At 36.4% G+C, this 20,570-nt stretch overlaps 1 protein-coding gene, 1 long non-coding RNA gene and 1 pseudogene across 2 annotated transcripts in view; all 3 read left to right on the top strand.

Moving 5' to 3' along the window:
* XKR6 (XK related 6) overlaps positions 1-20,570 on the top strand; it is a 378,420-nt gene that overhangs the window by 65,712 nt on the left and 292,138 nt on the right.
* On the top strand, positions 1,547-20,328 carry LOC144455813 (uncharacterized). Its single transcript, XR_013484606.1, has 3 exons — positions 1,547-1,605; positions 3,115-3,170; positions 20,297-20,328. It is a non-coding gene; the product is annotated as an uncharacterized LOC144455813 (long non-coding RNA).
* LOC110210179 (eukaryotic translation initiation factor 3 subunit J pseudogene) lies at positions 3,903-5,158 on the top strand (annotated as a pseudogene).

Below are 20,570 nucleotides of genomic sequence, written 5' to 3' on the forward strand. Positions count from 1 at the left end.
CTCCATCTCAGAGTTGTTTTGGGGAATTAAATGATATATGTAAAGCGCCTTGAAAACCTTGAGTAGGGCATAAATGCTAGTTATTATAAATATTCTTCCTAAAATATGGCACTAGGAATTAAACACAGTACTTTAGCTGTCTTGACAGAGGCAAAGTAAGCTATGATGTTTTCCTGCCTTATTTTGGAAGCATTCTGCTAATGGAGCTTAATGTTGTTTGTTGGGATGGCCATAACATACTTTTGATTCTTGTTGCGCTTAAGTCTCCAAAACTCCCAGATCAGTTTTTTGCAAACTATCACCTCACTGTTTTTCCCCTATCCTTATTTTAACGTATATTTATATTTATTATACTAAATTTCATTTTACTAATTTGGTTCATTTTTTTGCCATTTAAGGATCCAAAAGAGCTGTTATCTCATATGTTAATTATCCACACCAGATTTATGGCATTGAAAATTTGATAAGCATTTTATGTTGGCCATTTGTTGATAGAAATATTGGACATGAAAAGGCTAAGGAGAGATACCTGGAGGAACTGCAATATAGACCTTCCTTGAGGGTGGCATTTATCCATTATTGTTTTTTTGGGGATCTATTTAATAACCAGTTGAATCCTTTGATTGTTATCGATTAATTAGGCTTTCTTTTACCCATAAAGAAGAAAGCAAATGTTCAACAATTTGCTTTGAAAATGATCCTTGGCATGTTTTGAATCCCTGATTGACTTTTCTTTGCTTTTCAGCATGTTTCAAGGCTTCCTTACCAAATTACTGCTTGGTGGTTATATCAGGGAAGTTATACTTATTTTTAGTATTTGCCTAAGAGAAACATTTACAAGAAGATAAGCCTACAGCATTTCGAAGAAAATTTTGTGTATTCGAAATCAAATAAAAGTCTTGTTTGTTTTGTATTCTCAATAACTGTCTCAGCACTGCTTGAGGAATTAAAAATAGACTTGATTTGCCTTATCTGGTTAATCTACACATTCTCAAAAGGTCCTGTTTTAGCAGTATAATGTGAGAATTTGAGCCTCTATTCAAAACTTGGTTCTGCCAATTGCCAGCTGTGTCACCTTGGCCATGCCTTGAAATGCCATCTGCAAATGACAGGGTTGGACTAGATTATATTCGGTGGCCCCCTCAAGCTCTAAATCTATTATACAATCCATTTAACTTTCAACAACAGTAGTATTTTCTACAGCTATAAAAATATTTTTTTTCACATAGATCTGATTTATTAAACAGATTATGTGATTCCTTTTGGGTGAATAGGGCTAGAGAGAGCAATATAGAGAGGGCATGATCATTTTTTTTTTATCAGTCTAAAAAGCCTTTTAGAATTTGAAATGTTTTTAGTTTTTCATCCTCCCCCCCAAAAAAAAATGGAATAAAGAGCCCCATTGCTGTTGCCTTGTGGTGATGGTTGGAGGAAATCCCACTTTATCCTGATATCGCTACTTCCCTAAGGATTTCTTTAGTTTGGGGATTGTGCCACCTATCAGTTCTGAAGTGACCATTATGTCATTACATTTTCTTTTGCATCCAGGTCATCAGCTGAAACTTCAAATGTCTGCCTGTGCTGTGCTTTCATGTCCAACTTCAGGTAGCTCACTAATCAGCTTCTTTTCATTTTCATCACTGATGGAGGAGGTTGGCCTCATTTTTTTAATAGTATTTCCGCCCCAATTACATGTAGGGACAATTTTTTAATAGTCATTTCTTTAAAAATTTTGAGTTCCAAATTTTCTCCTTCTTTCTCCTCCCTCCCCCTTCCCTAAGATGGTGAGCAATTTGATATGTTATATATGTGAAGTCATGTAAAACTATTTCTGTATTAGTCATGTTGTGAAAGAAGAAACATTTTGCAAAAAAAAAATGTATAGTTCGCAAAACAAAAAATAGTCACGGAAAACCAAAGTGAAAACAGTATGCTTTGATCTGCGTTCAGACTCCCATCAGTTCTTTCTCTGGATATCGATAGCATTTTCCATCATGAGTCTTTTGAAATTGCCTTGGATCATTGTGTTGCTGAGAAGACCTAAGTCAGTCGTAAGTTGATTGTTGCGCAATGTTGCTGTTACTGTGTGCAATGTTCTCCTGGTTCTACTCACTCCACTTTCCATGAGTTCATATAAGTCTTTCCAGGTTTTTCTGAAGTCTGCCTGCTCATCATTTCAATAGTATTTCTTCATAATCATATGCCACAACTTGTTCGGCCATTCCCCAGTTGATGGGCATCCCCTCAATTTCCAATTCTTTTTGGCCTCACTCCTACAGACACTGCTTTTGGGAGCAACTTACTAAAGCCCTTTGCAGTAGCTGTGTTTATTTGTTAGGAGGAGTGTTTTTTGTTTGTTTTTAACATGAAGGGGTAGGATATTTGGGGGAGCTAGTGATAGTGTGGCCAAGTAAAAGAAGAAAAGAGGGTCATTAAAGCATTTTAAATGGATAGTTTTAATTTTAGTGAACAGAAGAGAGCAGAGAACTTTAGAAGGAAACACTGATAAGCAGGACAGCTTTGAAAATAGCATGCTGAATTTACTATATACTTTATAAAAAATAAGATGTTATGTGGTTTCACATATCCTTTTTCTGATCTACTTTGTATATGGAAATAGCTTTTTTGTGTTTGTCAAATTAAGAACAAAGAATGTAAAGAATGGTAACCAGCAGTTCATAGTTAACATAATTTTGTTATGGTTATGAAGTACTTTCACAACAGCCCTATGAAATAGATCCTCAAGTATTAGTCCAGTTTTGTAGCTGTATAAACAATGGGCTCTCCAAAGTGTGGCAAATTTTTAAGTTTAATCTGCATCATTAATATTTTTTTCTCATCACTTTCTTAAGTCTTGACAGCCAACAAAAACAATAACTCAGAGCTTGGTTTGTAATATTTGGATCTGAGAGCTACTAAGAGTTGGTTTCAGCTGATGCCTATGTTTTCCTGTATTGGAACTGAAGATGAGGCAGCTGCCATTAAAGGAGATAATGGTTGTAAAAAGCACAACTAGAACCATTTAGAATAGGGACAAAGAGTTCACTGAGGACATCACACTCAACATAATACAATATAGGAAAGTCACAGAAGACCAACCTCTTCATTTTGCAGGTGTGGAAACTTGAGATGCATAAAGCTGAAGTGATTTCCCCAGGATCGTACAGATAGTAAGTATTTGAGGTAAAATTTGAACTTTGATCTTTCTGACTTCAAGTCTTATTCACTAAACTGTCATTAAAAATTTCAGTTATTTTTAGTGTTGTCTGTAGAAGGCAGAGAAATGTAAATCCTTATAAAATATGTTACATGATCAGATGATTAAATGATTTTCCTGATAATTCAAACTTACTTCTTAAATTCAGTTGTAAAACACCTTATTCTCTAACAGAGCCAGGTAAACGAGGCATTTATATATTATGGAATAACTGTCATTGCCATGTGAATACTCTGCTGGCACTTCAAACTCAACACGTGCAAAACAACTTCTCTTTTCTTGGAAACTTTTGCTTACCTCATTTCTCATTTCTGTTAATGATACGGCTATCTTCCCAGTAACCTGTGCTTAAAACCTGTGTCATCCTTGACGCTTCCCTAGCCTTTGCCTGTTTACATCAAGTCATTTTCTGTGTCTTGTTGATTTTTGCCTCAGTAGTAGCTCCCTCATGTTTCCTATTTTAGTTTTTAGTGTGAGGCCTAACCCTTATATAACCTGGGCAATTATAACAGCTTTTAAAATGTATTTCAGTAGCTCTTGTAGCAACTCCTAAAAACCACCTTCGAGTTGTTACTTCTTTCAGTCTGATACACAATTTCCAGATTATCTTTCTAATACATGGGTTTGATGTTGTCACTGCTGTTAAAAGCCTCTACTGGGCTCTCCTTCCCCCTTCTCTCCCTCTCACACTCACACACACCCGGCCCAAGATGGCGGCGGTGGCAGGGGACTCAGACTCCTGGGACGTGGACACATTCTCGTGGAGGAGCTGGTGCGGAAGGCAGGGGGCTTGTCTGGCGGGGACCGCTGGGAGGGCGAGGATGAGGATGACGACGTCATGGAAAACTGGGATGATAATGATGAAAAAAAAGAGGAGACAGAGGTAAAACCAGAAACAAAAGTTTCAGAAAAGAAGAAAATAGTAGAGAAAATCAAGAACGGCAACAGAAGAAAAGACAAGAAGAAATTAAGAAAAGGTTGGAAGAGCCTGAAGAATCTAAAGAGCTTACACCAGAAGAACAATTAGCAGATAAACTATGGCTAAAGAAATTACAGGAAGAGGCAGATCTTGAATTAGAAAAAGAAACCTTTGGTGTTAATAACATAGTCTGTGGTATAGATGGCATGAACCCCTCTTCAAGAGATGACTTCACAGAGTTTGGCAAGTTACTAAAGGATACAATTACACAATATGAAAAATCTCTATATTATGCCAGTTTCTTGGAAGCATTAGTTTGAGATGTGTATATTTCATTGGAAATTGATGACTTGAAAAAGATCACCAATTCATTGACAACTATATGCAGTGAAAAACAGAAACAAGAAAAGCAATGCAAAGCCAAAAAGAAGAAAGGTGTGGTTCCTGGAGGAGGATTAAAGGCTACAATGAAAGATGATCTTACAGACTATGGTGGCTGTGATGGAGGATATGTGCAAGACTTTGAAGACTTCGTGTGATATTTCATCTTCTCCCCATTGTCTTCTTCTGTTGCCCTTGAACATGTAGCACAACTTCCTTTCCTTTCAGTTCGGCCAAATGCTACAATCAAAAGTGCAGTATCTTTGTGCTGGTTACTTAACCCCTTGACACTTAGGTGCTAATGCAATGGGGAGCTTGGTTCTTGTTGCCAAGGGGTTGAAATCGGGAAACTCAGTTGCTACTAAATCACAGTAAAAGTAATCCTAATAATGTTGTCATTGTTGCTATCTGATTCCAGGGCTGCAGAGTCACTAAATTGGAAACAATAGTTGCAATGTGACAAAAAAAGTGTAGTATTTACCAGCACCATTCAATAATACAGCCTTAACCATACCTCCTTGAACTACTTCATATCTTGTAAACAAAAGCAGTTTGCAACAAGGGCATGTGGGTGTGCACCTAGTATTAAAATTGCTTTTTCTTAAGGTAGAGCATGAGGATTTTAAAAATACATTGCAAAGAAGACTACTTATTTCAGAGTAAGGATACTGTGCCTCAAATAGCTACTAGTTTGACATTTTAAAAATTAAATGACCAAAAACCACCAACCTTGAAGCCGCAGAGGTAATGTCTCCATTATTGCATTTGACAAAATCCAACTTGTGGTATTTCAAGTGTATAAAGTCTAGTTTATATTTACTGGAATATTTCTACTGATGCAGCTCTTAAGAGGGGGGAAATTCTTGACCTGTTTTATTTGCCTGATTGAAAATGTCTGAGAAACAAAACTTTCTTTGTTCTCCTAGGCTGAAACAACAACTTTCACAGGGTTTTGGCATTTCCTTTCCTTTACAAACATGCTTAGCAAACTGCAACAGTTACTACAGTTTGGTAAATTGTTATGTTAACAATTATGACATCTGCAATGTTTTATAAAGCAACTAATTTAATAAAATCACTATTGTGTGTGGAGGGGGGGGAAAGCCTCTTCTCATTCTCCAACTGTCTGCCAGATTCAGAGTTCAAACTCTAGCCTTGTAGTGTGACTTCAGTAATATTCTTTTCCCACAAAGGATCATAGATGTAGGACTGAAAGGTATCTTGGAGGATTTCAGCCCAGAACACTCCCAAAACGTCCCAAATCAGATTAAAGTGTAATAAGACAATAAATACAAATATAATAAAACATAAATAATATTACATTTAAAAATTAAGTCAATTTGTAGCCTGCAGGGGTGCTTATGTGTGGGTTAATGGCCCCTGTTCCTTTGAATTTGAAATCACTGCTCTAGACCAAACTCTTCATTTTGTAGGTAAGGAAACCAGCACTCAAAAATGATGACCCAACTGAAATCATCCATCAAATCAGGATTTGAACTTGACTTCTCTGACTTTCAAATTTATCATTCATTCTGCTGTATCATATTGCCTGCCTACACATTCTTTCACTTCATTCAACAGATATAGTGGTTGATATCTATGTAGCTCCTTAAGTCTCACAAAATGCTTTTATTATTATCTCAGTTAAGCCTTATGATAAACCTGTGAGGTAAGTGTTAGATATTAAACTGTGTGTCTACATAGCCAACTAACTGATTGCATCATCCAGTTTATGTTAATGTGCTAGAGTATGCTAATAAGTCTGGTAGTTACTCCACCAGACAAAATGTATGCATTTTAAAAATTAAAACTTTTTTCTACTAAAATATATTTTTTCTTTCCACTCTGCCCATTAAAAAAGAAAAGGAAAAACTTTATCAATAAATATGCATAGGTAAGCAAAACTAATTTCTGTATTGACTCTGTCCAAAAATTATCTTTGAGTATCCTGAGTCTGTCACCTCTGTGTCAGAAGGTAGGTATCATGTTTTGTCATGGATCCTCTGGAATGGGGGTTGGTCATTGCATTGATCAGAGTTCTTAAACCTTTATCTTTATAATGTTGTTATAGAAATTGTTCTCCTGGTTCTGCTCACTTCACTTTGTATCAGTTCATACTCGTCTTCCCAGATTTTTCTAAAACTGTCTCCATCATTTCTTTTAACACAATCATATGCCATCATATTTCCATACTCTAACTTGTTTAATTATTTCCCAATTGATAGACATCTCCTCAGTTTCTAATTCTTCACTACCACAAAAAAAAGCTGTTAGAAATATTTTTATACTTAAGTATCATTTTTCTCTTTCTCTCTTCTCTTTGGGGTATAGATCTGGTATGGATACTGCTAGGTCGAAGGGTAGGCATAGTTCAAAATTACTTTTCAGAATGGGACCAGTTTGCAGCTCCACCACCAGTCCACTGAAGTTTATGTTTTCTCATAGCTCCTCTAGCATTTGTCATTTTCACTTTTGGGGGTGGGGTGTCATAGCCAGTTTGATTGAGAGTGAGGTGGTATCTCAGAGTTGTTTTAGTTTGCATTTCTGTAATTATTAGTGATTTAGAGCATTTTTTCAAAAGAATATTGAATCCTGTATATTTTTTTGTTGTTTTTTTTTATGCAGTTGGGGTTAAGTGACTTGCCTAGGATCACACAGCTAGTAAGTGTCAAGTTTTTAGTCTGAGGCCACATTTGAACTCAGGTCCTCCTGACTTCAGGGCTGGTGCTCCATCCACTGTGCCATCTAGCTGCCCCGAATCCTATGTATTTTAAAACATTATTTTAATGAGAGGTCCGTGAGACAAAAAAGCTATAGATTCTAAGAGTGAGAAGGGATTTTGTTTTAGGTAGCAGGTACAGCTTATATAAAGGGGGAGAGTTTGGGCAAAGGAACATCAGTAACAGCAAGTAAAGCCACTTTGGTTAGAACATAGCGTTTGTGAAAGGGAATAATGTATACTAAATCTGGAAAGTTAGCTGTAGTCAGATTTTGAAGAAGGTGATTCTGGAAAGGTAGATTTAGACTAAGGCATTAATGTCTAAAAGCAGCTTTTAGTGATTGTGAGCACTTCTTTCCCAGGCCATCACTCTTGCACTAGTGGTACTCTCCTTCCTTTCTCCATCTTGAGCTCTTGGTGGACTATTTCAACCCTTACACTCTTTTTTTCTTGAGTTCTTTGCACCCATAACCATATCTCTAATCTTGTCCTGCTAAACCTCTGCCTTAGATCACTCCCATCATCTACCTATCCCACCTTTACTCCCACATAAGTGCAGTTTAATGAAGCTAGAGAAAATAATGAAACTCCGTCGACTGGGTCCACTATAAATTTATTTTATATATCTTAACAGGGCCCTCACTGCGGCAAGGTAATCCTTTTACACTTTGCCACTTTAATCCTTTACCTCTCACCACTGGCTTCCAGACTTTTTAATCCTTCTTCAAAGCCCCCTTCCCCTACTCTCTCCACTGAGAGCCTTACCTCATCTTTTTTGCTGAAAAAATTGAGACCATTTGCCAAGAGTTCCCTCTTTTCTCTTCATCTCACATCACCTAGAAACTCTCTACAACTATCTTCTCTTTAATCTCAGCCAGATCTAATGACCATTTTATCAATCCTCATCATTCTTGACTTCTCTCATCCTTTTCTCCTAGGATATTCTCTTCTCTCTGAGTTTTTGTGACATTGCCCTCCTGGTTTTCTTTCTGCTACCTATCTGACTGTTCCATCTCTATTTCCTTTGCTGGATCTTCATCCAGGTCATGTATCCTAACCATGGATGTCCCTCAGGGTTCCTTGTTGAGACTTTTTTGGCCTTCTATACCATTTCACTTATGATTTCATCACCTCCCATGGCTTCGATTATGTCTATGCTGATGTTTCTCAGATCAGCTTACCTTGCACTGGGCTTGCTTTGCTGACTTCCAGTCTCGCATTTCCAGGTACCTGTTGGACATATCAAACTGGATGTCCTTGTAGACATCTTAAATATAGCATGTTGGCAACTGAACACATCATCTTTTGCTCTTTCTTTTCATCCTTTACTCCTCTCCCCTTCCAAACTTCTCTGTTACTGTTGAAGGTACCTCTATTCCCCCAGCCACTCGGACTGGCTACCTAGGTATCATACTTGATACCTCAATATTTCTCACCCCCTATATCTAATCTATTGCCAAGGTATTTGGAATTTACCTTCAAAAACATCTTTTATATAAATCCCCTTCTCTACTATCCCTCCAATATTGATTATTCACATTATTTCTCATCTGTGCCAGTTTGCTGAGTGTGGAATGAAACCTCAGAGTTGTTTCAATTTTTCTCGTTAGAAATTTCGAGTATGATTTGAAATGGCTCATTTATAGTTTGCTGTTATTTTCAAAACTGTTCCTATCCTTTGACTACTTAGCTATTGGAGGGTGTTTTTTAGGGTATGTATTTGTGCCAATTGCTTACATAACTTGGATATCAGATTTTATTAGAGATGTTTGATGTAAGTATTTTTCCCAATCACCATTTCTTTCTTACTGTATCTTCATTGATTTTATCCATGCAAAAACTTTTAAATTCTGACTTTTTAACTGTTTTGTCATTTTACAATCTATCCTTTGTTTATAATAATTTTCCCCCAGCCATAGTTGTAAAAGATACCTTCTTCTGTACTATAATTAAAAAAAATTGATGTCACCTTTTATATTAAGGATGGATATTTATTTTGAGCTTACTGTTTATGGTATGAGTTTCAAAAACTGGAGATATATAGAAATCTATTTTTTATTTAATAGTTAAGTTTGTATGCATCACATGCTACTGCATAAGTCACTCACACAATTTTAGAGGTTTATAAGATTTATGAGATAGTGAGAATGAGAACTGAGAAAAAGATAATTGGATTTGATAAAAGAATGGTCATTAGTCATGAGTGTGGGGCTGGTTTGGTGGAGTGTGGGCACTCTGGAAGAAGGGGATGTAGAATAAGTCAGTAAGCAAATCTCAAGTGTAAGAATAACAGGAAACAACTTACCCAAAGTATCTAGGTAGTGTAGTGGTTAGAGCATTGGGCCTGGAGTCAGGAACATCTGAGTTCAAATTTGGCTTCAGACACTTATTAGCCCTGTGGCCCTGGGCAAGTCATTAAACCTTTTCTGGCCTCAGTTTCCTTGTCTTCCTGTTTTATAATGGGTACAATAATAGTCCCCACCTCCGTATTAGCATAGAATACAAATGTAATATTGTAATCACATCATTTTATAATGATCGTGCCCCTTTTATTATAATTTTGTAAAATTTATCTCCTTTTGGTAGAATGTAAATTGAAAGCATCTTTTTTATCTTTTTACCTACCAGGGCTTTTAACATAGTTCATTGCACATAGTAGGTGATCAGTTTTTTTTAATGAAATGATATTTTCTTTCAGTTAACACAAATTTACTCCCTAGACCCACCTTGAACAAAGAAAAGTAACAGATTACTCCATAACAAATATGCATACTCAAGCAAAGTAAAGCCTTGAATTGGCCATATACAAAAAAATGAGTGTCTCATTTTACATCTTGAGTCCATTCTCTCCCTCTGTCAGGAGGTGAGTATCATGCTGAATCTTTGGTCTTTTGGAATTTTACTTTGTTATTGCATTAATCAGAGTTTTCTCTTCTTTTAAGGCTTGCTTTTTTGGTGGGTGGGGTGGGGAGGTGATGTTATTGTGGAGATTGTTTTGCTGGTTCTATTAAGTTCACTCTGCATTAGGTCACATAAATCTTTTCAGTTTTCTTTGAAATCATTCATTAAAATTTTTTTAATAGCACAGTGATATTCCATTCATATTACCAGAATTTGTTTAGTCATTTCCTAATGGATTGGCACTCCTTGGTGTCCATTTTTTTGTGACTACAAAAAGAACTGGTACAAATAGTGTTGGTACTTAGGAGTCCTGTCCTTCTTTTATTTCTTTGGGATAAAGGCTTAGTAGTGGTTTTACTGGGTCAAAGGATGTGCACAATTTAACGCCTTTTGGGGCAAGTTTACAAGTTTCTTTTGAGAATGGTTGTACCAATTTTTGCTTTACCAATCAATTGGTCCGCAAGTATTTGTTATTAAAGCCTTATGTGCTAATCACTCTGGGAAAAAAAAATACAAGCAGAAAGAAAGATAATTTCTGCTCTCAAGAGGCTTACATTCCAGTAGAGAAAGATATCATATGAAATGAACCTGAAAGGAGGATGGGGTGAAAATGAAGATGCCTTTGGGGCAGCTAGGTGGTGCACTGGATAGAGCACTGGCCCTGAAGTCAGGAGCATCTGAGTTCAAATCCTGCCTCAGACCAAACACTTGACAATTACTAGCTGTGTGACCCTGGGCAAGTCACTTAACCCCAATTGCCTTTAAAAAAAAAAAGAAAGAAAGAAAATGAAGATGCCCTGTTCCAGGGATGCATGGTGAAGAAAGTCCAGAGTGTAGTCTGGAGAGAAGTGAGGCTGGCTGGCCTGGGAGTTCTGGGAGCAGCTGCTAATCCTTTGGAAAGGCCTCAGAGTGTACTTCTATTGTATGAATTATAGGGCTGGAGTGAGCTTTCAGGAAGAATAGGTTTCTGGGGCATGATAGAGCAAGCTCCCAAGTGCATTAGTGTGCCTGTTTTCTAGCAGACCCTCCAACAATGATCATTTTCTTCCCCCCCACCCCCAATTTTATATTTCCCAAAATGATGGGTGTAAGGTGGAACCTCAGAGTTCCTTTAATTTGCGTTTCTCTAATTATTAGGGTCAATCAGTATTCTTAAATGACTATACGGATGTCCCTAAATAAAAGAATTAGATAGAGCGCCTTAACATCATTTGGCAGCCCCAGCAGAACTACAACTGCATGTTCATTTATTTTGATATCGTGGCAAAGACAGATTATACATGTTCTTAAAGATACATTTAACTCTTCTTTTCCTTGGATAATTTGAGCAATCTCCTAAGAGCGTTCTGGGCTACCAATATTAAGACTAAACTGACGTGAAATTAAAATCAGTTTCAGAGAATGGTGTGTCAATATAATATCTGACCAGTGAAATCTTTACTATCATGAATATATGTATTCAGACTTATGTTTCTGATCTAGACACAGCAGCATTAGAATACAATGAATGTTTTCAGTTATTGGATTTGTAAGTCACTTTTTATGAGGAAAGAAAAATGTCTGATACCTAAACGTTTGTGTTGCCAAACTATATAAAGTGACAACGTAGCAGTGTGAGGTGGTGGCAGAAACTTTATTCAGCTATAATGAAGAAAATAAACTCTGCTCATGTTCTTTTCCCCTGACTTATTTGTCATTAGAGATATTGTAATGCATACAGTTCACAGAGCGTTTTTCATTTGAAAATGTGTCAGTAACCTCTCATTTGGAGGCTAAAGCTATTTTTTTAATCAGTGTAATTAAAAGTAAAATTTGAGCAAAAAGTAAGTTTTAAAATTTTAAGTGTACTTATGAGGCGCTTTTTTTTTTTGGATGTTCTAGAATCCCTTTATCCCCAATTTTAAGGGATAAAGGATACTATTAAGAGTTTTTTGTGTTGTGTTAAGAGATGCCTTATATGTTATTGTGAATGAACATTTGTTGCACACGTTCCCCCCCCCTTTTTTTTACATTTAAGACCTTCCTTTAGACATAGTCATTAGCAAAAATGGTAGGAATTTCAGCTATCATATGAGTAGCTATTTTTGAGGACACATGGGACTTTGAGATGCACTTTAAATTATGTGATGGGAACATACGCTGCTACAGAGGCTGCCTTATTTCATTTAAGAATTGGGGCAGCCCTACCTTTTTCCAAATCCTAACCAAGAGATTATTTATACCTAATGAGAAGCTCTCTTGTTCCCTTAGTTGTTTTGCCACTGATCATCCAGCAAGCATTTGAATATCTTTCTCTCACAGCTTTTGTCTTACACCTTTGGCTTTTCCTTTTTACTTGCTTCACTGCTTGTGCCTTAATTTCATTTACAGAGGGCGCTGAGAGAGGGAGAGGAAAAGAATGAAGGGTGGCACATCTTATCTTTTCACTTTTTTTTAACTGCTTCTTTTCCCCCTCTGTTAATCTCATGACCTCTTTGTAGTTATTTCAGCAATCTCAGCTTTTAAGTCAGCTGGTTACTTATCATCTAATTACAGTGCTTTTTGAACTCCTTTGAACTTTATTAGAACTAAACTTTTGGTCTTGGGCAGCTAGATGGTCCAGTGGACAGAGTGTTGTGTTGGGCTTAGAGTCAGGAAAATTATCTTCAGGAGTTCAAATCCAGCTTCAGACACTTATTAGCTGTGTGATCCTCAGTAAGTCACTTAACCCTGTCTGCCTCAGTTCCTTATCTGTAAAACTAGCTGGAGAAGGAAATGGCCAACCACACCAGTATCTTTGCCAAGAAAACCCCAAATGGGATCAGGAAGAGTTGGACCTAGTCAAAATGACCCAACAACAACAACGTCGTCATTTGGTGTTTTCATTGACACGTTGTCATTTTGTCCTACTCTTTAAAGGTGACTAATTACTTGGCAGTACCTGATTTATGAGTCCTGGTTACGTTAGATCTCACTGTGTTTATGTTGTCTTTGTCCTTGAGGGCAGTCTTTTGAGAAATACAGTATTGTGGATATTAGTCAAGAATCTCATTATGCAATAATAAAGATAGAAGAAAGACTTTGATATTTTCTAGATGGAAGGAGAAATGGTGGTGGAAGGGCTCTTGTATGTGAAGAATTTAGACAACAAGTTATAGAATGATATATATATGTATATGTATATGTGTGTGTGTAGTGGATTTTTATTGCTATGAAGAAAATAGAACAATTAAATTGTATTTACCAAACCTAGGGATTACGTTCTTCTACAGCCTGCTCCAAATGACTCTTGAACAGAAAATTGAATACTTTTCCCCACCTAAATACCAATTTCTTCAAGAGTTCTAGCCTACCTAAAAATATAAATAGAGAGCAATTATGGTTTTTGGCAAGTTATCCTGTACTAGGCAATGTAATGGTAAGTTTTCTTTTACTCTTGAATCTAAAATTATCATTAGTCTGAATGGGTGCCATACTTTCTTCCCTCAAATTTGGCTTGCATAAAACTTGAATATAGCTTATAATTGGTATTACTTTTCAATGAAAAAATGTGTGTGTTAAAATGAATTATCTGAAATAAAAGGAACTGATGATAAAGTTACCAAGAATCTGTGATTTAATTTGCAAAGCTAGCATTTGTATATCGGATCAGGTCACCTGACTCCTCAGATGTCAGATATAAAGAGTGATTTACAGAGCTGATTTTTATAACAGAAGAGAGGAATAAAAAAATTATAGAAACTTGTTTTGAACATAATTCAGTTGGAGAAGGCGGGTCATCTGACTAGTACACTTCTCCCAGACTTTCTTAACCTAACAGTCCTGCAGGTGATACTTTTTGTAATCAGAAAACCTACTGGGAAAGAGGAACTTGTGGTTTGGAGTTAGCAGTCCTGTCTCCTCCTCTCTCCCCCACTCACATCCTCACCCCGTTTTCCAGCTGCCAACCTTAGAAGATTCCATTACTCAACTTAAACTGTAGCTCAAGAAAAAAAGCTTATCCACTAAGAACTTAACCTTTGGCTAACACCCTTTTCCCCAGCTGCCAATAAAGGGAAACTTAGCCTTAAAAAGAACAAAAAAAACCCCCTTATAATCCTATGATTACTTTATTCCTCTAAATTATCTGCTACTAAATGATAAGGTCTTATCAATCTGTCCATTCACTAGATCTATAGGTAACCTAGACTTAAGAGACTATGTTAGTCTGACTTAGTTGTTGGGGCTAGCTTTTCTTAAAGAAGAGAGTTTAATCCTATGATCAAAATAAAAATAAATAATCAGTACTAACTGATTTCTTGTGTGCGTGAGAGAGAGAGAGAGAGAGAGAGAGAGAGAGAGAGAGAGAGAGAGAGAGTATGTGAGAGTGAGTGTGATTGGTAGTAGAGTTGGTTTCAATGTCAGGAAGACCTGGGTTCAAGTTCCATCTTAGATACATACTAACTCTGTGATCCATGGATAAGTCACTTAACCAGTCAGTACTTTAGGCAATCCTTTGGGTTATTTAACCCCCCCCCCCCTTTTTGGTTTGTTGTTGTTTTATGAACCTGGTAAAGCCTATGGATGCCTCAGAAAAATGTTTTTAAAGTCATAAAATGAAATACCGTGAAATGAAAGCCAATTAAATTGAAATTCTTTAAGTTCACAGATCCCAGGTTAAGAACCCCTGCTCTAAGACTGTAAGTTGCAACTTACAGAAAAGGTACAGGCATTCACTGGTACAGTGGAGAGGGAGTTACTCCAGGGGAGAGTTTCTTACAGTAATGAAATAACTGGTACAGATCGCCTTGCCTCCTCTATACATATCTCCATTTCTCTCATCTCTCTATAAATGTATAGGTCTATCTGTGTATCTATGTATCTCTCACCTCTTTCTTTCAAAGATGATTCCATCTTACCTTCAGGATATACCTTTATTCAAATGAATGTGGCAGCTGTCAGGCTTATGGAGTCAATCTAAGGAGTCGGGAATGCTTGGTAACTTTATCGTTAGGTCCTTTTATTTCAGATAATTCATTTTAACACACAGACACATACGTTTTTTCATTGAAAAATAATACCAATTATGAGCCACATTCAAGTTTTATGCAAGCCAAATTTGAGGGAGAAAAGTACAGCACCCCTTCAGACTAGTGATAATTCTAGACTCGAGTAAAAGAAAACGTACCATGACATTGTCTAGTATGTGATAACTTGCCAAAAAACATAATTGCTCTCTATTTGACCTTGGGCAAGTCCTTTCACCTTTCAGTCTGTGTCCTCATCTGCAGATTGAAAGGCTGACATGGTTGATATCTTAACTCCTTTCAAGGCTTTAAGTAGTCTGTGTTTCTAAGAAAACTGAGGAGTGCTGACATCGAAGGCCCTAAAAGGGGAAAGCGTATTTTTGGTATGTTCTTTATGTGGTCTTCTAGCACAGCTCCTTATACTTTGCTAATTTGGGTGGATTTCCTAAGTGAGACAGTCGATTTTTCCTGGATGAATAAAAGTCCTTTCCTTAGTCCAGTTTTAGAAGAGAAAATGTTTATAAAGGCTTATATAAAAAAATAATAACAAGAATTTTCCTGTGTTGCATTCTATAGCACTAACACAAGGATGTCTACATATAAATGCAATTGGTGCTTTTCTGGAAATTATTTTGAAGAAAGTTTTCAAGAATATTCATTGGAAATATTTTAGTTTAGTTATATATGTGGCATATGCCACTTTCTTTTTTCAACTTACATAGTTCATTAAAATCAGCTTAAATTTTGAGTCAGAATATAAATGAACACATTTCCTCCACTGATACAAACTGAATTTACTCATATGTCTTCTCATTTTGAGTTTGTTTTTTCTTATGAAAATAGATTTTTCTCTCCCTCCACATGTTATTCCTACCCAGCTGGCCAAATTGGTTAATAGTGGCAGAAGGGCAGTCCCCTGAAGTACAAAGTAATTTATTTTTTGTATTGTCTATAGTGGTGTCAAAATGACTATTTCATGAAACCCTGTAGAATGTTCAAAGCAGTCTAAAGGGTTGCCTGCAGAACAAAGTTGTTATAGTAGACAAGTACATATAATCCATCTGTCTGTTTTTAGACATCTGTCAGTCATGTGCTGTATGTATTCACTTAAGTATGATGCCTTATTGAGCATGCATATTGACTGAATCAGACCAATCAAAAACTAACTTTTCAGTCTTATTATGGAGTTTGTTTTTGTTTCTTAAAATCAGGCTGTTTCAGTATGTGTCCATTTATTTACATTGGTTGGCTTTTATTTTGCTTCATTTTTTTTCTGCACCAGTGCGTATTATAGATAATTGGGTAATATTCAGAAGTTTGAGGAGACTAAATGCAGAAATGACACAGCATGGCAATGGCCAACTCCAATTTGGTTTCTCCATGTGTGCTTTATTACCAAATTAAAATAATTCCGTGGTTTGGCAAAATTCTGAAGGTTTTTATAAACTCCACTTGCTTCATAGATTTTTGAGAGGACTTAGTATTTTTTTAGACATAGACATTTAAACCATAAAACACTGTGTAGATGAAAGCTACTTTTCTTATTAAAATGTGGATAAAAGTGTAAGCATTCTTTTAGAACATAGGAAAGAAACTTTTGGAATCCCAAAAAGTCTCTTGATTGAGAGGACAAGATCGAATAGGTTTTCATTTGAGTTTGTTTTAAAGACTTTATTGCCCTTGCTTTAAATTTCTTGTGCACAGTAGTAGTTTACAAGAACACAGTCTTCTACAGATGGCTTACTTAAAATAATTTATACTTGTATTACTGGATTATATTTAAGTAATAATAATATTGTTGGGCATTCTTTATGTCTTTTACATTCTCTCTGTTTCCTGACATCACTGCCTTCTCCTAACCAGCATACATTCCTGTTATTGCTGTCTTCTCCCTTTACAGGGCAAATGAACGATTACTTGGTTTAACCAGTTGTGCTGGATTCCAAAATGCTTGAACCTAGTCTTCTTACTTGGAACCCAAAACCCTTCTGCCTATGTGGACCCCCAGGATTTCTGACTAAAATCTGCCCTCTAGACTTAGATGCTAATTTCTTGGCTCTGATTCTTTATCCAAATAGAACCTTGTTATCTTCTTGACTTTTCTTGTCTAGCAACCTTCCTTTTTTTTTTTTTTTAATTTTGGGCTAGGTAATGGGGTTAATTGACTTGCCCAGAGTCACACAGCTAGTAAGTGTTATGTGTCTGAGACCGGATTTGACCTCAGGTCCTCCTGAATCCAGGGCCGTTGCTCTATCCAGTTCACCACCTAGCAGCCCCCTCTAGCAGACTTCTAATGTTGACCTTTTTCACTTGCTTATTCTTTTGTCTCCTGATTCCCAACAAGACATGGTTTTGCTTGAATGCCTACAAAGACTCAATATATGAAATAGTAAAGAAACAATTTAGAGGGGAAGTTTTGCATAGTAGATAGCTAGTCTCAGAGTCAAGAAGTCCTGGATTCACCTGGTTCTTCTGACACATACAGGCTCACTGTGCAAGTCACTTAATCTCCCAAGGCTTAGAACGATTCTCTGAAACAGGAGTAGGGAACCTTCTAGTGGCCCTCTAGGTCCTCAAGTGTGGCCCTTTGAATCCAAACTTCACAGAACAAATCCCCTTAATAAAAGTATTTGTTCTGTAAAACTTGGACTCAATCAAAAGGCCCACATGTGGCCTCCAGGCTTGAGGGTTCCCCACCCCTGCATCTAAGACAAGCTGCTGCGTTTGAGATGCCAAATTGAATTGGTAATGGGAGTCTTCCCAAAGAAAAGAAAAATGCTATACAATTTCAAAGCTACCACTATTACAATGGCTTAACATCTTTTAAGCTAGATTGTGACTAAACTATTATATAAATAAATTTTCTTTTAAAAAAAAAAGGTAAAGAAATTAACAAGTTGCCTTAAGAGTATTGTTGAGAAAAGTCTACTTCTTTAGAAAAATAGGAGGTACAACATGCCTGTTATATTCCTTCTCTTTTTTGTTTTATCATGACATACAAACTTAATTTTAAATACCTCAAAACATCATTTTGACCTTGTTTACATGGTCTCTTTTTGTAAAATCTGTGGTGATTCACTCATTTTAAAAGAAGTATTTTTGACTGGTTACAATATGCTGGTCATTGTTATAGGAACTGGTGGGAAATACTTCTCCCAACCCTCCTCAAAAGGCTAACGTACCTGAAATAATTACTGAGCTATACAAGCATTATAGAATTGCATCCCAATGCAGTTTATTCAGGTTCATTTTCTGCCCCATATATAGTCCATTGCTGGTCCTGAACTTGAGACCTGTGTAGGACCTTTAGGAGTTTGTTGACTCCAGTCATACGTAGCATTGGGGAATTCTGGATCCCCCTCATGCCATGATGTGAGTTGTCTCACAGATTCTTTAGTGTTGAAATGTGAAATATGCCCGTAGCACTAGGCTCTGACAAAACAAAGTCACTTTTTTGGTAAGGTCTTGTAGAACTGAATGGGAAACACAGAGCAGTTGTGTTGAAACAGACCTCATTTTTGTCAGTCATTTTAGGAAGCTTTTCCAACATGTCCTATTTTGGGCCAAGATAAAGTATTAAGGTGTTTGGCCATGATTTTTTCTTTTTCTAGCAGACTTATTTGTATTCTCCTCTACTTGTGTAGTTGGTATTGTTCCTTTTAATGTAAATATAAGTTCCATTTAAAAAACTGATCCCTAGAAGTTGAATAATATACTTAATACTAAAATAATTTCTAAAGGTATTTGGATGCCATAGTCTTTATTAAAAATAGGTAGAAACAGGATAATTATAATTTAAATATGTAATAGAATGACTTTTAGGAAGTAATAGTGCTCAAGGAAGCAGAGTTCATTTTTGGATTAATTTGGGATTATGAAAACACAAACGTAATGCTGACAAACTAGATTATTAATTCCCCAGATTGGGGTTTCTCAGTGGCTTTGTTGGGGAATTTCTTCGGGGGGGGAATTCTTAGGGAGTCCAGGAAGAATCTTAACCCACCTATGTCTTCAAGACTAGAGATAAATAAAGTTACCAAACTGAAGTGAAAAGAAATGTCTTAGCTGAAGGAGACTATCTTCTCATAGCAGTGCTTCACCTCTACCCCAGTATACATATTTGATTTATATAGCGCTCCATGCTTGCTTTAAGCATACATACCCAATCAACAGCATTCTGTAGCATTTCATTGGACCACTGAAATGTTGTGCTTCCATAAGAGGAAAGCTGATGACTGGACTTTCCAGAATGGAGACTCTGCATTTGCACAATTGGCTTGTTCAGCCAGACTTTTCACTCAATGAGAAAGCCCTTTCCAGAGGAAAGAACAACTTTTGTGTTATTTCAGTCGCACAGTATTTCTAAAATGGTGTGTCTTTTCTTCTATAGATCTTAAATGTTTTAATTTTGAAATTCTAGCCTCTTTATTCCTCAGCCTACTCTCATCTCCACTTCCCACATCAACTTGTCATCATAACATAGAATTTTAGAAAGGAGGGAATATAGAGAAAAAGGTTCACCAAGAAGGTAGAGGAAGCAGGTGCTCTTTAAAATCTCAGAGCTGGAAAGGGGAAATGTTAAAGGTTCATATTAATCCCTAATTTGCTTGTGTTCTTACAGTAACTTTGACTTTGTGGTCTGTGCAGAGAAGCTCCTTTGGGGGAATACCCAAACCTTCACTTCAGAAACTTTTTGTTCACTTTGTTGTGTTGCTTGGTTCAACCCTTGTTTAAAATTAGAAGCAGTGAATTTAGGTGTGTGTTTTGGAGGAGCAAGTGTTTTTTATAGTTTGATTATACTTGCCTTAGTTTCTGTGTAAAGCAGGTACCACTGTAAGGTGGCTCCTCATTTTCTTAAGAATGATCTTTCCTTATTTTTGGGAGCTGGTTAACTGCAAAAAAAGATTTGTTAGTAACTCAGAAGATTAACATGTGAAATAATGCCTTTTGATTTTCAAAACAGAAGTAAATGTTCATTGTACAGAAACGATAAGGGGAAAAAATACTGGCAAAAACCTGTAGTACTGGATATCACTGAATGCTATGTGTGGTGATGTGTACATATTCATTCTTCTGTGAATAAAAATTATTTCTGATATTTTTATATTTCTTAGTGTCATGCTAGATTATCATTTCACAATCATTTGTTCATTCATATGTATTTTTATTTTTAGCTTTAAGAGAAAGACATGAGGCCTAAGACTGAAATGAGGTTGTTTTGAGGTCATCTGATTTCTGACTAGAACGTGTGAGATCTCATCGTCCTGAAACTACTTCAAACAGAATGGTAATGGAACAATAAGAGAGGCCTTCATGTTTTTCCATGTCTTTGTCCTCCTACCCCAGCTCCTTCCTGTTTAAGATGTTTTGTTTTTTATAATTTGTGAACAGAACATGTTCAATTAAATATTATTTGATATAGACAATAAAAGATAGTACTTCAATCAA

This window comes from Phascolarctos cinereus, unplaced genomic scaffold (genome assembly GCF_003287225.1).
Source record: "Phascolarctos cinereus isolate Bilbo 61053 unplaced genomic scaffold, phaCin_HiC Scaffold_2;HRSCAF=192, whole genome shotgun sequence".
NCBI lineage: Eukaryota > Metazoa > Chordata > Mammalia > Diprotodontia > Phascolarctidae > Phascolarctos > Phascolarctos cinereus.